This window comes from Aythya fuligula, chromosome 2 (assembly GCF_009819795.1).
Source record: "Aythya fuligula isolate bAytFul2 chromosome 2, bAytFul2.pri, whole genome shotgun sequence".
Taxonomy (NCBI): Eukaryota; Metazoa; Chordata; class Aves; order Anseriformes; family Anatidae; genus Aythya; species Aythya fuligula.
In genome coordinates this window covers 43,033,228-43,051,886 of record NC_045560.1, presented here as the reverse complement: position 1 = coordinate 43,051,886, position 18,659 = coordinate 43,033,228, and positions in this window count along the sequence as shown.

The window sequence follows — 18,659 nt, the reverse complement described above, 5'->3', positions numbered from 1 at the left end:
GATCAGCTTACAATCTTAACACAGGAGGGCTCTTTGCAAACCAGTCTCTTAATTCTGTAAGACATTTGGTTTGAATTTCACGCGCACACACACCCATATACCACATAGAGCGTTCATTCTTTCCTTGAATTCTGTGCAAACCCTCTGCAGAAGAACCTTTCATCCATTAGTAACCCCACTGCACTGTGCTCTTTGAAGGGTTGGGGGAGGCAGACAGTAAAGTCAACCAGAGTTTCCCCCAGCTGGGCAGCAAGGACAGAGCTCTGTAATCGGACACTTCTGCGTGTTGGAGATTTGGAATTTTGAAAACTGTTAACAGAGAGAGGAGCTGCAGGTGTCCAGACCAGAAGGTTAAAACCCCATAAGTATCCACTGCAGGACAGTGTGAGGAGAGGGACATGGTAGCAAACAGTAAACAAAAAACATCACTTTTGCTGATAGTTTTCATCTGAAATCCAAGATTTTGGATTTCTCAGTTATGCCACGACCACAAGTCATTGCCCTGAACTTAACTTCTAATGATAGCTCAGCTGGGAATAAGGGAAATGGAAATGAAATTTTATATTAACCTCATTATGAACATAAATACAAAATGTCAAATCATCCTCCAATTACAACAGCTGCTAGGACACTGAAAGCAATGGAGTAATAGTAGCACATATGAGAAAAAGATTGTATCTTTTAATCTGATTTAACTAAAAACTCCCAAACTCTCAGATAAAACATCTTAGTAAATACTGTCCCTATAAAAATAGTAATTAACTCATTTAAAAGAGCTCATAAGAGGCATCAGTTTTTCAAGGAAAATGTTGATGTATGTCTATTCATGTTCCTGTAGCTGTGAGCTGATGTAGGATACCTGTGCCTGATAGCATTTCTCCATTATAAGGCACAGTGAAGTGAGTCAAGAAGTTGCATTTTAAGAAAGGAATGAAGCATTAAAGCTCTAAAAATTAAGCAGGTTGCTAGTGCTGAGTCATATTGGATTACATTTGGTTCTGACCATCTGTTTCTGAACTGCATCAAAAGTATGTAAATGCTCTTTAGAGCTTATACACTGCACCACTACTCTAAGTAGCAGGCATGGTTCATAGCTTTCTTCTTCTTCTTCTCAACACAAGTTAGATAAAACTGTAACTCTGGTACCAAAAGGGTTTTCAGGAGAAAATTCCTACACAATTCTGTGCACAGATATCAGATTTACTGTGTTTGCAAAGGTAGCAGCCCACTGAAAATTCATGCATATATATATGTATTTACATATGCCTTCTTCGATGGTATGTGGAAGCCAGGCTGCATGTATACAAGATGTCAAGTAAACACTGGTTGAAGAATGGACAGATGTACTAAAACAGTGCATCTTGCAGCAACTTGACATTCTGTGCTGCCAAACTGCAGGGGAAAGCAATACATAGCAGGAAAACAACTCACAGGAAGGTTACAGCTAGACTCTCCCCTAGCTTTATCATATCCTCTTCTGTTATTTATTGCTGCTTATAGCTTCCCATTCACCCTGCAATGATACAGGAAAATGCGATGTCTGGAAAATTGGTGGAAGTCACTCCCTTAGCACTTAATGAACCTGGTTCTTATCTGGCAACTGATCAACCTTGCTGCACCTCCATTTAAATCCATGGAGTTTAGTGTTGATTAACACTTGCATAGCTAAGGTAGGCATCATTTCCATAGTCTCTCATATCTGATACTAAATTTTATGCAGTGACTGAGCAGACTTCCATACAAGTCTCTCTTCACATTAAAAATTAAAATCTGGGCTCTGTGAAGCTAATGACAAAATGCCCCCTGATTCTGACTGTTTTCTGGCTTTTCAAGAATATCTAAGCAATTTAGAATGGACAGGACAAGTGCACAGTAGAGAGAGACATTGACATGACAGATGAAGATGAATGATATAAAAATAGAGAACTTTGAATTTCCCTTCTATGGATTTAATTTAAGTCAGATCCTTCAACATTGTATGGATGTGGTTTATACTGAAGAGATTGAGAACAACCCCTAAGCAGTGAATTGAACACTTTATCATTCAAAAATATAATACAAAAGCCAGTTAAAAATACAAGATATGAAAGACCTGGGAAAAAAAATAATGGTTACGCTGTCATAGTTCCTAATGATAAATGATGTCTCGCATGTAGATTGAAATTCACTTGCTTTTCTGCTTATGATGAGTTTTTCCATTTTAGATTACTGAGTAGAGGACTTGAAATATTTCTAATTACAGGGAAATTCTGAATTGGAAAATATATCTCATTTCTTTACAAGCCTCTTATTGGTTTTCCAAGAGATACACAAGGTGCCGATTTGAAAACCAGCAGACATGGATGGATTCCAGCTCTGCAGATAGCAGAGGTTAGTATGCAGCTGGGCCCTGTACATTAGCAAACATGGTTATTTGAAACCTAAATGTATGGGTCCTTTGTACTATTTCTTTTAGTACAACATAAGACATAAGAATACATTTGATCTTTCAGCATGAAAGGTACTGTGGGGCCACACAAAGGAGCCTCCCGCATCAGCACAGGTTGTGGGAATGACCCTATTCCAGCTCCTCTCTCAGCTTCCACTGTAATAGCACTCCTCTATAATAGGAACAAAACACACAGGCAGAGTAGGGAATGCTAAAACTATTTTCTTTCTCATGGCCCATTAACAAAACATACTTTAGAGAGGTCTCAATTTACAGAGGGAGCCAGGCCATCCTAAGAGCACAAAAGTACAGGAAAATCAGAGGTGGTTTAAATTCCTTCACTCTCTTTCTCTCTTCCCCCAATCCCTACGCTGGCCACAGTGACTGAAATCAAAGCACGTGGTTTATGCCACTGCCAGCTAGGATTTTGAATTTAGAAATTCTGAACTTTTAAGCTCCTTTGAGTAGTAGTTTAACCAGACAACTTCCAAGGGACTCTTCCAAATTTATTTATTTATTATGTATGTTTCTATGAGGATTAATTAAAAACAAATCTACCAGTGAAACTAGTCAAGTGACATCATCTTTTCTGAGCTTTTTTTTTTTCCATCTTCTGTTTAGGAAACTAATGTCATACATTTCAGGAAGCAAAGGGGAAGTGAAGTTCAAATAAGAAGATACAAATCAGAATGACTTTTGAATGACCAGCATCCAAAAAACTGACCTCCTCTTACATGTGTTCCCATAATAATGTAGAGATTTAGAGTATTTTCCTTCCTCTTGCAATCATAAAACTTCAAACTTAACACTAAGGCATCCCTAAGTGGTGCCTTCCCTCTTATTTTTTTCCCAAATGACTTTCAAACTACACTGCAGTTTTGCACCTTGACTAAAAGCAAATGGCTTCTGATATCCTCTGGAAAAGACTATGACTGGCATGATTTTTGTCTAAATCCAGGCCTTTAAGTGAAGACCCTAAATGAAGAGTATAGTCTCCACCTCTATTCATTGTATGGTCTTTTGAAAATCCTTTGCCAATAGAGGCATGCAGGACCTTAATTAGGTATACAGTATCCAACAGTAGGAAACAACCATAAAAATGCCACAAATTTAGATTAGATTACCCATTTGAAGAAAATGCAATGGAGTTAATAATTTCATGGGATTACTCAGATGCTTCCAATAAGGTTTATTTGCCCATATTTCATAAGATCAAAGAGCTTGAAATTTCATGAGACTAATATTGAGCTTGGTAGATTATAACACTTCTCTTCTACTTCTGTTGCCATGTAACTGCTGGGTGTAACAAATATCAGGGTTTATTTACCAGAATTTTGTTTTCTTATTCCTACTAATCATACTATGCCAGAAGGCACTTTTGTTTGTACTAAACCATGCATACACACTAACCCACTAATCTTGCTCACATAAGCACACTACATTTTTTTCTTCCAAGACATTGACTTCATCAGTATACATTAAATCAACTTTACGTGCTTTGGATCTGCTGCCTTTAGTCTTGACTGAAAGCATGGGCTGAATGTCCCTGTCAGTTCCATCTCTTTTCACGTCAAGTCCATTAGAGTGAATAGACTGCCGTGAGGTAATCACTGAAGATGACATTTGGCCCCAAACTGATAAGTGATCCAATCGCTTTACCCAGCTGCATGGTATTTTATATGAGAGTTTTGTTTTGAGCTGGCTGGAGATGGCTGTAAGGAGGAGTGACTTCCTGGTAAAATCTGAAGCAAAGGCCAAAGCCTGATGTCTTCATTTTTGTACAAGTGACTGCAGGTAAATGTATTCTTAAAAGTATTAATAATTGTAAGTAGCCTTTTCTAAGGAAAAGTGAAATACAAAAGTTATAGGAGAATAATCAATCAGAAATTGTAGTTTTATATTTGGGGAAAACCATCTGTTTCAAAATACCCAGGTTATGGTTTACCCAGAAATTACTTGTGTGGGTTTTGGGATTCCTAGAAAGTGGTTAGATGCCTGTGAGAGGCACAGTAGGCTCTGCTATCAATACTGAAATGAGTCACTCCCCAGTTCCGACAAATGTTCAAGGAGGAGATCTTTGCATGGGATATGCAAGACTGTATTTTTCACCAGTAAAGATTGCTGCTGTATATTGCCTAGCTACAATTTGGCAGAGACCCATGGCTAGGTGGCAATGCAATCTGCACTGGTGAGACCACTTACCAGTGCCTGTACACACCTCCATGCGGTGGCCCTGTTTGGGGGAGGTGTCTCCGTAATGTCTGAAGAGCTGCTTCTCCCCAGGTCACTTAAGAATCAGTCTGCACCACAACAAATATCCCTGGGATCTTAAATACCCCTCAAAGTGGAGCGTTTTGGTCATATTTTTCTTGCCTTAAAAGTTCTGGTTTATAAAACCAGAACTGCAAATAAGGGCTGATTCTGCAAAATACAAGCCTCCCTGTGCCCTGCTGGTTCTGTCTGCATGGAGGAAGCTCAGTGCTTTTCAGGGTTTCAGTCAAATATAGATCACTCCAGCAGTACTGCCTCTACCACTAGGATTCCCAGGATTAACCTACCCAATCCTCCTCGGGGAATGACGACTCCCATTTTCCCTTTCTTATAAAAGTTACCAAAGACATGGTGTTATATAGCCACTGAGTTTGGCACTGCTTTACAGCATGTCTCCTACAATGCCACTCTGGCAATATAAAGTGTTGATTAGTGCAGCTCTAAAGCCCTTTGCAATATAGTAATAAATGCTTTGCATTTCTGCCAAACTTTATAGATATATAATATCACTGCAGCTTTCTTTAAAAAAGATAAAAAGAGAGGCATCATCCTGCAGGGATCCTGCCAACTGATTCTCTATCCACTGTAGGACTTTTATCCTTTAGTGTTTCTAGGAAGAACAGGTGAATTAGTGGAAAGGGGGGACAGGGAGAATCCTAGGGATTTCACTTCAGAAAATGGGGCTCACCTCACCTAACTTCAGCTATCTTGAAGAACTAAAATAATTCATGTGGATTAAAGGGCAAGTCTTAAAATGGCTGCAGTTAAGATGTGACCCATATATTGAAGCCTACTTCTTACATAGGAGAAAATTTGTAAGTTCCAGTGAATAGATGACAGGGTCCATTTTCCTTTTAACACAGGTTAGAGTTTCAAGCAACTTTTTATACCCACTGTTTCTGATCTATGATTCAAATGATGAATTCTTGCTTCTTTGCTCACCTAATGGCTTTCGCTCTTATTTACAAACTGAAAAGTGTCATGCTTGGTCCTAATATTTGGTAAATATAAAGGCATTATTACTAATATGAATAGACACCAGAGAACCAGCCTTCAGGCTGGAAGGAAAATGAAGCTCTGTAGGACTGAGGGAATATGGCCTGGAAACTGAAACCAGGAGAAAGAGAGGAAGGCAATTTTAAAGACGCCTGCTGATAAATGCTTTTGTGGCCCTGTTAAATGATCACATTCACTCTGGAGTCAGATTTGTGCAAGAACAAATCTAGGAAAAATGCCAAACAAAATTATTTCAGTTTGGGGAACTGTTTCTTATGCCGGAATACTAAAAATTTAAAATCCCCCTCCACAGTTTTCCCTTTTCTATTTCTCTGGCATTATTTCAGAATACATTACAACACAATAGTAGTGGCATTTTGTAGCCATGATGGTTGAGCAATGTTAGCTAGTGTGAGCCTGCCTGCTGCTTCTCCTTCAGACCTGAAGAGAGAGAGGCTTGCATGCGTGAAGACCTGTCTGTGTTCTCCAAGTGCTTCAGCTGGTCTAATGCAAACATTGGCCTCTATTTTCAAGATGGTAGTTGCTTCAAAAAGAACATGCAGACACCTTTAGTGTCATAGGTTACTGAACAAGACGAGGATCAATGCTTCCCTAAAACAAAGACTGAGCAAGAATTGAATGAATGTTTCCATCTAGCAAGCAAAGAGGCAGGAGCAGTGCTAGGGGAGCACAACAGCAAGTAAGGAATGTAAAAGAGGACTTTGGGAATAACATCTGACACCTGCAGCCTCACTAGCAGGCAGATATTCAGCTCTCTGCAAAAATGACTCATACTAATTTGAAAGTGTAGAAAAAAAAAAAAAAAAAAAAAGCTTTGGCAGTACAGGAAAAGAGGCAGCTCTCATTCCACAGAACCAAAATGCTGTTCTTTAGAAAATAGCATATTCAATATCATTTTAATCTCACCAAAATCATTTCCCAAGATCGAGAAAAGAAAGAAATGGTGGGTGAACATCCTCTTGCTAACAAGCACTATTGAAGATTTGTAGAGTCACTCACAGATAAACAGATAATTACAGATTTGTTAAATAGTTGTAATTATTCTAAGTCATTTATGGAAAGAAAAGGTGACACTAGGATGTTGGGGAGGGTGAGACAGAGGAAAGATTTGAAAAAAAAGTGTTCTGCTTTTTACCTCCACACTCTTCTCCTTAATTCCTGAGAGCAGCACTACCTAATAGAAATAACAGCTGAAAAATCCCAGTATGAGAACAGCACAACCTGTGGGCAATGGTTGGCAGTAGAAATGACGGTGTCCAAAACTCACACCTCCTATGATTTACAGGCAAGTCTACATCCCTACACTCATTACAGCTAGAGCTTATTGTGACTGTTTCGCTGTCAAGGCATCAGCACTCTGCTGTTTCTGGATAAAGGTAAAATGACATCATAGAAAACGGACACTTCAAATTGCCTCCAGCTGTTCTACCCAGTTCCTATCATTCCTAAGGCTGCAGTGCTGTGGCCTTTAGCAAGGATATCTGAGAACACAATAAAGATGACATTTCTCCTCTGCAGAAAATTACAGATTTATTTTTTCTTCACTTCTTTGAATAAAAAAATAAATAAAAATTTTAAGAATTTCTCATGAAAATGAAAAATACCCAAATATTCTGTTTGGAAAAACAAAACACACACACACAAAACCACTTCTCAACTTTTCATTCTCCCAGATATGGAGGAAAGACTATTCTGGGTAGTTTAGGTCAATTTAAGAAAGAAATATGTTGACTCTTTTTCGTTCAGTGTCTGTAAATGACATCTACAGATAAAAATAGATATTTTTCAGAAAGAAAAAAAAAAAAAGAAAGAAAGAAAGAAAAAATTCTACAGTTTGTATCTGGAAAACTTCAACAGTGTCTACATGAAAGCCCTAAGAGAGGCCCCCAGCACGAGATCTCAGCTGCATGACACTGGGCCAAACTCCACGTGGACCAAGGACTCCTTGGGTTTTTGGGATCAAAATGCTTGGGAGAGCTCCTGGCAGCTATGAAAACCCATAGCAGTCCCTTGGTGCTGAAGAATTGAGTGTTGCTGGGGTCTACAACCTCCTGCCAGGCAAAAAGTGTGAAATGACGAAAACCTCATTATGGTTTGTTGTCGGTTTGCTAAAACTGACAGAGATCCACAAATCATTCCAGATGTGATGAGTCACCCTTTTCTGACCAAAAAAGAAAAAGAAAAAAAAAAAAAGAGGTTTTACTGGAGAACATCCAACACATTCTATTCTTGGGATGCTTAGAAATTCTCCCGTACTAGACTTCCTCTTGTTCTTTGACCTACAACAAAACACAACCACAGCTAATGGAGCTCAGTGCAGCACGCTTCAGTCTGCCGGGCCTCTGAGTGCATTTCCCACGAGTATCTCATTTCAAGGAGTACCACTACTTTCAAGCTAAAAGCACCTACAGCACTGCCTTACCAATGTGCTATCCTTTTCACTGTGATTGCTGAAAATCTTTGGCCTCAGAAACAGAGTTAAAGAGCAGACAAAACAGAAAGACCATTTAGTTAAGAGGATTAAGCCAAATGAAAAGTTTACTTTTCAGAACAACTAATATCTTAAGCATCCCCAAATTTGCCTTAAAACTGAATTTTGGCAGATGAAAAGGCATGTATTCATCTTACGGCAAACTGGAAAAAAGTTAATAATTCCCACCAAATCAAGGAATAATTATGTCTTGAAATGTGAATTTTGACTAGCCTCGCCAGAAGCAACACTGTTTTCAAGCACTTGTTAGCAAAGAACCGAGCCTGATGCGATGGTGTGCTTGTTAAGTGCTGCACTTATCTGTCCATCCAGTTCCCAATAACACGCTTAACCAAGCATGGCAGCGCAATGGTAGTCTCAGACACATTAAGCTTCTAGCAGCTCCGTGAAGCTAGACAGCTAGGTAGACATAGGCTATTAGTGTTTCTTGTGAGGGAAAAAAAGTGTGGTAATTAGTAGATACCAGAAAGCCTGCAGTATCAAAGGCTCCATAAATGACCCCTTGTTAAAAAGGCTTCAGCAAGACCTTTCATCTTAGATTGTGAAGTCAGTCAGTCACCAAAAAAATTCATAGGAAAGTAAGTTTCCTTCACTTCAATAATTATGGAAAAAATGGATTTATTTATTTATTTATTTATTTATTTTTATGGAAGAAACCACAAGAATGTTATTAGGAAGTATAATTTCTTGATAATTTCTACCATGCTGGTCTTCACCATTTGCTAATACTTCTCTGTACAAGGATTAATATAACTAGGAGTTTTTTATGCCAGTTTTAGATAGTCACAGAGTTGGGAGTCAATCTGGCTGTGATAGTGTGTGTGAGACAAGGTGAAAACAGCTTGTGTGGGCAAAAAATTAGCTATCTTTTAATAACTCTATCAGTCAGTCTAACAAAATATTTAGCTTCTCCTTACACAGAATGCTTCATCTGTTGTTAGACAAGCATAGCTTGCAGAGATTTTCACTGCAGCTTTGCAAAAACAATAGATGGCAGAAGAGAAATAAGATGGCAGAAGAGCAGTAGGAACAGCAACATTGTAACCTGTGTTGACTCTGGTTTTAGTAAAACAACAAATTATATGAAAAAATAATATTTTGTCAATAAAAAAAATGGACTGTTGGCCCACAGTCCCCTCCATGTTTTAGATTAAATGACAGGCATACTCATACTTTACGTAAAGAAGAAACAGAGAAACCTGGGACCTCCTGCAGCAAGTGAGAAGAGAGCCAGTGAGGATATTAAAAAGATCCATTACAACTTAAATCATTTTATCAATTTTTGAGAACAGAATGTTTAAATTGCTAAATGTTAAGAAAGAAAGCAAACCATTCCAAGATATTTAAGCAAATTATTGACACGTAGTTTAAAAGCTGCAAGGACTCAGCAGCAGTGTAAATTTGCATTTCCATAGTCATGCCTGCTGAGATGATCTCAGATGAAACAGTGGGATCCACATATGTAATTTAGTGCAGGAACTATTCAAGCCTGCTCTAGTGAAATGTATAGTATATCCAATTATTTTTATGCATCCTTATTTGCAAAATGCTAATGTTCCTCAAAAAAAATCTAACCAATTTAGTTTCAATCCTGTCTGGAAATTAGTACAAAATGACAACTGGCTTTTTTGAAAAGTGTTGTCTTGACTGTTCTGACGTGCTTAGCAGGATGATGCAGTGCAACAGATATTGTTAGGGCCAAAACAAAGCGAAGCAAAGTGAAGAAAAGGGGAACCCTGACCTAATGGTCTTGCTTAAATTCATTCTTATTTAACAGAACATTTAAATACCTGCCTTGCTGTTTCAAAGTCTAGCAGGTATCCAGTGGGTATCTAGTGCTTGTTTATTCAAATTTATTTTATAATCTCCAAGTGCCTCTGAATTATTTACTTCACAACACACTGGTGATAGTGAAATATTGTTTATTCTGTCACTGTAGAACTGAAGCCTAGTTTCCCCTTTTCATGGTTTTTATCTGTAAGTGGGCCCATTGCCTTGACTAGGGTGTCCAGAATAGTTTGCGTTGTCACTGCTCTTGCTTAGCCACACCTAACACCAGCCAGTCAATTTCGCATACCACCTAATGCAAATCCTAGATCCCCAGCTGTCCCACAGACCTACATTTTTCCTCATTTAAAGGCATTTCTAGCATACAACTCATGCCATGTACAATACTTGTCTGTCCTGTGCTTGAAGTGGCTGTTTCCCTCCTTGAAACTAAGTACAGATCACATTTAATTTCAATGCTGTTTTTAAACTCTTCTGGATAAAGACACCCCACATCCCTGTAGGCAGTCAACTTTCCTATTTCATGTAGGATAGCTTAAGGAACATTAGCATAAAGGTCTCAGCTCTCCTCCAGGCCCCATGTGATCCCTCATTTGTGCTGAGACATCTTTAAAACCTTTTAAAGGTTCTCTCACCAGTGGAACAACCTTTGTTCAAAACCTCTGTAACTGTTAATTTAATCCAGGTAGACATCTGGTTATTCCACCCCAGAAAAAAATGTAAGGACTGGTCCATCAAGCAGCATGCATAACCAGGAAAACAAGATGCTGAAAGAGAGCCACACTAGTAAATGCAGTGGAACAAAAAGCAGGTCCAAGTGTTCATACTGAGGATTCTGTACAAGTCATTTTGTCCTTTTCACCTCACACTTGAGTTAGCCCAATTCCCTGGACTCATGTTCCTACATTTCAAGGTGGATCTCTCAAAGTAAGGTGTTCCATAATCTCAGCTAGACCCTCTAAGTCTGCAAAAGCCAGACACCACCACAAAAGATCTAAGCATTGCGGCATTTACTCCCTTTTGTTTGTATATGACAATAAAGAATTTGTGACTGGTCACCAGGTAGGTCCATAGAAGAGCTGCTCATCAAATTTAAATTTCATTCTAACTACTGGATAATCCTTTCACCTGAAGATGAGGACTTAAAACTTTATCGGTGTTCATGTGGCAAATGGAAGAAGGGGTTATCTAGACACACAGAGCAAAGGTAGAAAATAGGCTTAAAATGTCATTGCTAACCATTTCTGTGAAATGATCCATTACTAAATATACTTTTTCCTTTACATACCATATCTGAAAGGGGGATTATGATCCAAATGTCATTTTTAATTGTATTTTATGTTCTTGACTTTGCAACATTCAGAATGAACTCTCTTCCTCTCAAGGAGAGACTGTACTCTTCTGAGCCATATAACATAAATGAATTATTTACAGCTCCAAAAGAGAGGTTTCTTGTTAATTGGTAGCCACGTAAATCTGAAGAAAAATTAGCTGTTTCACAAGACAGAGACAGAATGCAGAAGGAATGAGTATACAAACTTCATTTACAATTTGGTTCATGTGGTCCCACATGGAGTTTAGAACACAAATCAAAAGCTATTTAAGATACTTCCTTTACCAACGCACATATGAACCAGAGAGAACACAAACAGGAACAGAGGTATGTGCTGCACAGCAGACAGTGTGAACAGAAGGTGAATTACAAAAAAAAAAAAAAAAACAAACAACAAACAACAACCAAAAAAAACTTTTAAAGGAAATGTGTCACTTTCTGCCATTCAAATATGTTTATTTTTACACTAGTAAACTTATAACTGTTCTAATTTTATCAGATTTTTTTTTTTTTCTTTACTAACTTGAAAACTAGAATCCCTAATTTGAGCACTAATTTTACTGTAACTGAACAGATTTAGAGACAGAAAGGGCAGAATATTTTTATCTTCTGATGTAAGATCAGAAGCTGCAGATGTTTCAAAGGTACTAAAGCTTTCACATCTCTAATCAAGGGCAATGGGGTAAGAGATTAAGAACTCAAAACCAGAAGCAACCATTAGATGCATTTGGACTGCTTATATTTAAAGGGCATTCTGCTGGGTTCATTAGCATTTTGGACTTCTTGATTAATTTTAGGACCATCTGATTTTGGAGAACATTTTGAGGCAGGTTCCTGGCCCTCTTGAAGCCATGGCACAGCTGCATCTATACTGCTGGCACAGAACAGCCTCATAGCAACACGTTATATATTGTGGCATAAAAGCGGGGAAGGGAACTGCTGGTGTTACTTGTGCTCCTAAATACATTAGAAATTAGGAAGTTTTGCAAATATTCCTTGCAATAATTTATAATGTGAAAAGCAATCAAATTATTTCCTTTAGCACTGAGACCAAATTGAAAGGGAATTGGAAATCTCATAAAACTGTTTATATTGACACTGATGTGACTTTGTTTGGATTTGCTGAAAAAGCCTGACTGAAAACCATCACTAAGGTTACTGATGCTGTCTTCCGTCCTTTGCCAGTGGCAGGAAATCTGGGATAATGAAGCATTTAAAATTTCAAATCTTACCATTTTCATGAGCAGGGAATATGCCACAACATTAAGGAGAAAGCATTTCATAGAACAGCAAAAGCAGTGTATGTGACAGAGGAATGACTATTAGAAGCCTGAAGTTAATCATTTCAAGACATGCAACTATCTCCAACTAGAGTGTCTTTCTTAGGTTTATGCTGTCCTAAATATCAAACAGGCACAGTAAAACATGCATGGCCTGCCACAAGGTATCAGAAAGAGAAAGGTTTTCAGGAAAGAGAGAAAACAGCAAACATACAAGGGTCCAATCTTTGAGACTCCTAATGGATGAGGATATAACTATTTTTTTCTAATCTATCAAAAATGGACAAGTATTTTAGACTGCCCTCCGGGTCAGCAGGAGATTTGGTGTTCACTTCCAGAAGATAAACAACTCAGAAACCCATCACATTAATTCTGGTTCTTCAGATCCAAACTTCTGTTTTGATTTTTTTTTTGCATGGTATTTACAGGCAAATTCTGTTTCAAGTCCAGACAATACTGTTAAGGTAGTGCAAAAGCAATATTACACTAAGGTTATATATTTTTCAAGTTTTCACATAGAGCTGACAGCCCATTCTACTGATCCCAAACATGAAAACGCACAGAAAACTAGCTTTTATAATTGTATGTTACTTACAATTTTATGTGATGTCAACTATTATTAAGGAAGTACTACTGCTTACAGCTTTAACCATAAATAGTCACATAAAGAATCAAGATCTAATTCACAAATTTCTTTGAGGTGGGTAAATATTTCTTTCCTTATACAGAAAAGGTAATGATTTGCATAAGCTGAGTGACCATCCCTTAAAGGCACAACACTACAACTCAAGAATTCCTGTATTTAATTTTTGTTTATTTTTCTACTGTGTTGTATTTCAAATCAGAATTCTTTGACTCTGAGGATTTACACTAGGTTACACATGGACAATGAGACTGTAAGGGTGAATTCTTCTGGTGAATTCTTCTGGATTTTCTTTCTCACCTCCCCCTCCCCCCCCCCCAACCCCCCCAGTCTCAAGTGAGTGGCTTTCATAATTTTCTAAAAATAAATAAATAAATAAATAAATAAATAAATTCAAGATTTCAGCACCATTTGAAATTGAATTTTCTCAAGTTACCATGCCTTTGGTACCTAATTTTCTTTAAGTATCTACAGTTGCTCTTTTCCTTCCCCTCTTCATCTTAGACTTCTTGTCCTCTCAGACTTCTGTAATTTATGTGACAGGGAACGAAAATAATTCACTGATGCTTAAGGTCATTTTAAAAATTTTATACTTTGACAACATCTTGATCTGCTTCCCCCTTTACAGAACTGACTGAGAACAATAAGCCTGGTTTAGACCAACCAAGAATCTGCCATGTTCAGGATCACACCAGCTGTCTGTGACAAAAGCCAGTTTTCATCCTTAGTGCAATGCTGAATCCATTGCTACTGACTGCAGAGCTGAAGTAACTGCACAGTTTTTATTAAATCAAAGTGATAATCAGTTCCTCAAAACTAAATAGTTATTTTCTATTGAGGTATAGGATTATATATAAGCTCTTCCAGCTAACCTTACCTCAACAGAATCAGGTGTAACTTTCTGAATCTGGTCTATATTCATTTCAAGACTCTCATGTATTTTCCCCATTCCAGAAATAAAAGTATCTAAGAAAATAACACAGGAAAAACTAGCCACTAACTGAAGACTGCCCTGTGTTCTGAGGTGTCCTTGTATTCTTTCCTCCCCTTGGCCACATATATGCAGCTCTAGGTGCCTGGCCCCTCACTTTCATCTGAAGGAGAGAGAATAAAGAAGAAAACAAATAAAAACAAACAAATAGATCGATAGATAGAAGCTGTTTCAACATGCCTTTTAAGAATTTCTTGCCCTTTGCTGGCCACTTTCTTCCATTTTGAAATGGAGGAATGTGGCAAATGACATAAATGCTGGTCAGTTGTGCTTTGGATTCTCCTCAGCTGACTTACAATTTTATTTGCTTAATGCTTACAGAATTTGTATCTCTGGAAGCTACAGCCTATTTGAAAATGTTAAGCACTTGGTTATTTCCACTGCCACGACCATTTTGGTACCAAAATAGATACTGTCAAACTTTCAGTAGTTTGAATAAAATGAGTGTTAAAGAGAAAGAATTTGTATTTGTTGAACTCAAACTACAAGAGTTTTCTAAACTTCAGTTAACATTTCTGAGCTCACTGTCTCACTCAGATTACCATCAAACATTATGGGTCAGATTTTGAACTTGTTCAACAAGAAAAGAATCTCAGTAGAATTTTCCATAATGCAAAACTTGTGTGAGAAACTTCAGGCTGCTCCCTTAGAAGACTCTAGCATGGAAGAAAGGTCAAAGAAGCTGTAGAATTTCAACTGCTCTGGGTTTCAGAGTTGTTTCTAAACACCAGGTTAGCATAAGCTACTGTCCCCAGTGGGCTGCTCTAACTTCCAGTGCTGGTAACATTATCAGTAGGCCAGGCAGGGAGCTTGTGTTCCAAGTCAGAATATCAGTAAAAAGGAAAAACAAAGATAGAAAGTGAATTATTAGTTAACAAAGAATGTATCTAAATACAACAGAAAAAAGTTAGATGCTTTTAGTGAAGCATGGTTTCTCTTTAAGATAAAGTTTTCTTAAATCTTTTCTCTTAGGTAACATGATCTCCCATCCTTTGAGGATATTTTGGGACAATTAACCCCAATATTTTTGTGCTCAAGTCAATATTTATCAAGAAAAAGGAATTCTGACCAACTGTACATAAAGTATAACCCTGTTCCCAAGAGGTTAAGTGAGATAAGCATCTTATACTGATTTTTAGCCAATGCATATCCTGTATCTTTTAGCACAATCAAACAAGTACAACTCATGTTTTTTTATCAGTCTGATTTGGCTGACTATTTCTGTAGCAATGCTGTAAAGAATGTGCCCACATCCTCAAGAGTCTTGGGTTTTAACATCATTCAATTTCTGAGGAGGTATAGCTGAGACAGATGTAAATTGCACTACTGAGGGATTTCTGCAAAATAGGTTCTCATGCCTTTTGACTTCAACCCAGATTTTTCTTTAGGAATGGGTCTTGTTCAAAGGTACTGAGAATTTTCAGTTCTTCTGAAAGTTAGTGAGGTAGCACTTTTTTGTTTTATTATTATTATTTTTAAAAAGTCACTACAGGAGTCTAACATTTCGGATTCTGCTTCAAAGCATACCTATCTCAGCTGACCGTGTTTTCTGCTCTGTTTTGGGCAGAGAGCAAAACTACACACCAGTCCTATCTTGACATCAACAGTTACTTATGTTTCTCCATTTTTCCACTTTTACCAGCTGCCTCATTGTACTATAACACGTCACCAGAGACTGTATCAATTACATGAGGTTATGCTACATCTATGAGTGTAATGTAAAACTAAGGTTGAGAGAATGGCGTTTTCTCAAAACTGTGGGTAAGAAAAATGGAAGCCTTGCAAAAATGGGTACTAATCAGTAAATCAGAAACCTACAGATCTCCTGATTTATGAATTACTGTTACTGAATGAGTTATGTTACTGCAAATATATATCAAGCAAATATGCAGTTAAACTGCTTGAGCAAGTCAAAGGCTCTCTTTGCTTACATATCCAGAGGCATTTTGGAAACTTATGCTTTATGCATGAAGTTAAAAAAACATATTTAAAAGCATTTCAAACATTTCAAATACTCTGTTGTGTAAACCACAGTGAAACGAAGTGTGAAAGTGCTTCTGAATGAAAGCACCCAGATGGGGCATTTTTGCACTGACTTCATAACATGGAAGATGCTGTCGGATTCTCCAGGTAGTTGAATCTTGAGCCAGGAAAGAGTGAATGGGCCAGAACATTTCCCTTAAACCGTATGGTTGATAAAGAAAAATATGACAAACAAACAAACAGACCAAACAAACAAACAAACAAACAAAAAAAAACAAACAAAAAAAAACACCCTTCAACAAACTTCAATTAATGAAATTAACTCCCAGCTGTGAGTTTGCTGCAAAATCACTATTTTCCTTCTGTTTTACAAATCACAACTCTGTATTCGCTTTTTGTGAATGTGTACTTCATGCAATAATAGTTTTATGCCCATGGATATTAAGAAATATTATAAACCTGGTGAGAGAAATCAACACCTGCATCTTCCATGTCCATGAGCACCAAAAAAAAAATGGTACAACTCATGGCACTGTACAGTGGCATTTAGTCTACCACTATTCAACTAGTGCTATGAAGAGAGCTTTTGAGAAACTAATACAATTATGTTATTATTGTTGCCAAACAATACTGCTCAAAGAATCAGTGCTATATATAAACTCCTAAGAATGTTTTCATCAGGTTGGGAAGCCAAGTCTTTGTGAGGCTGAAAAGAAGTTTTAGTAACTGAACAAGTGTCCATTCTATGCTGCATTCCCCAAGGGTTAGAAAAATGGCAAAAGGCTACATAGTTTATGGCATATCAGCATTTCTTTCACATGCAGAACTAGAAAAATGAAAATATATCTTTGTCTTATGTGGATTTTCTTTAGCCCTCAGACTACGGAGCTATTCTTCAAATGCATTTCACTAACAAAGACTTAAACATTTACCAGAGGATCAGGCAAATTCCTCAGGCATTAGAAGCATGGTTGATTAAAAAAGCCTGTATTTAGTAATTAAAACAGTGCAACGAATCCACAACATGAAATATTTTGGAAGCATATCATAGAGTGAATAATGCAGCTGTCAAGTAAAGAAGAGCTTTTCTCATAAAGGATCACTTCACAATATGAGCATCTCCAGATCCCCTTGAGCTATAGTGCACTTTTGCATAGCTGGAGATTTTTAATATTTCTTAATAGCCAATATAAATCACAAAATTTCATAACAGTTCAAGATTTCCTAGGGTTGGTTTAACACTTATAGGAAATCACTTCTCTCTGTATTGTCTAGCTAATGTCTACATGTAAGAGCATTTGGTTCAAGCAATGTAATTAAGATTGGTTTTTGTCTATTTCTGGGCATCCTTTTGTAACTGATTTGCCATTCCCTACACTAAGTGCCTGAAAACTTTAGACTACGCAGTTAGTCACATCAAACACATCAGGAAGACCATGAAACCCCCAAATTTATGACAAACAAGTCTCAAGGAATCAAACATTGTGAACTTAACAGTGAGAAGATTCACTTTCCTTTCCTGTTACGCTACTGATGGACATGGCCTGCTTTCCTCCCATCTGCACCGCTGGATCAGAGCATGCAAGTTTCACAAAACTTTTGTAGCAGCCTTAGTAAAGGCATCTGTTATTCTTCAAGCCTGAACAAAGTCAAGGCATTTTCTTAAGTAGATTTATACCCTCAATTTCCAGTCAAGAAATCGATAAGGGAATGTTATTCACAGCTTTTATTTTCCCCAAATTTTTGTTACTTCAGTCAACAAAGAGGTTCCTCTATCTCCGTTATGTTCCTCTCAGTTACAGAGGAAAAATAATCTTGTTACAGGAAAATAACAAGGGTAAGTCTTCCGTCAGGTATTTTAGAAACCATGACTGGGACCATGGGCACCAGAAAAGTCACTTTACTTGTGACATCGACATAGCCACCTCTCTTCATACTCATTGACACTCTTCACCACAGGAAGCCAAACCTGACAAGTTGGAGGCAGTGAAACCTGAGAAGCAGCCATTATTCCTAACTGCAAGGGCTTTGGGAACTCTCTCAGTAAAACACAAAGGGATCACAGGAAGGGAGTTTCTGGGCATAGTACTCAATAGCCAGTTTACTCAGCAGCACCTTACCAAGCTACCAGGAGGTACTAGTTTGTCACTTCTTCAAGTTGCATCAGTCTTTACAGCTCCTCAGTCACAGGAGGAAAAATGACAAAATGGCATTAAGGCTCATGTGGAATTCAGTCCAAGAGATAAATAAATAATGCTTAACTAGGGAGCTTGTCTAGGTCTGGCTGGGAAGAGAACAAAATGTTCAGCTGTAATGAGGAAAAATTTACGTTGTATTTTGAGGGGATTTTACTTTTTCTTTATGCCTAAAGGTATTACAATATGGGAGATTTCATTTCTGTTATCTTCGTACTACATATATTTATGTAACACCT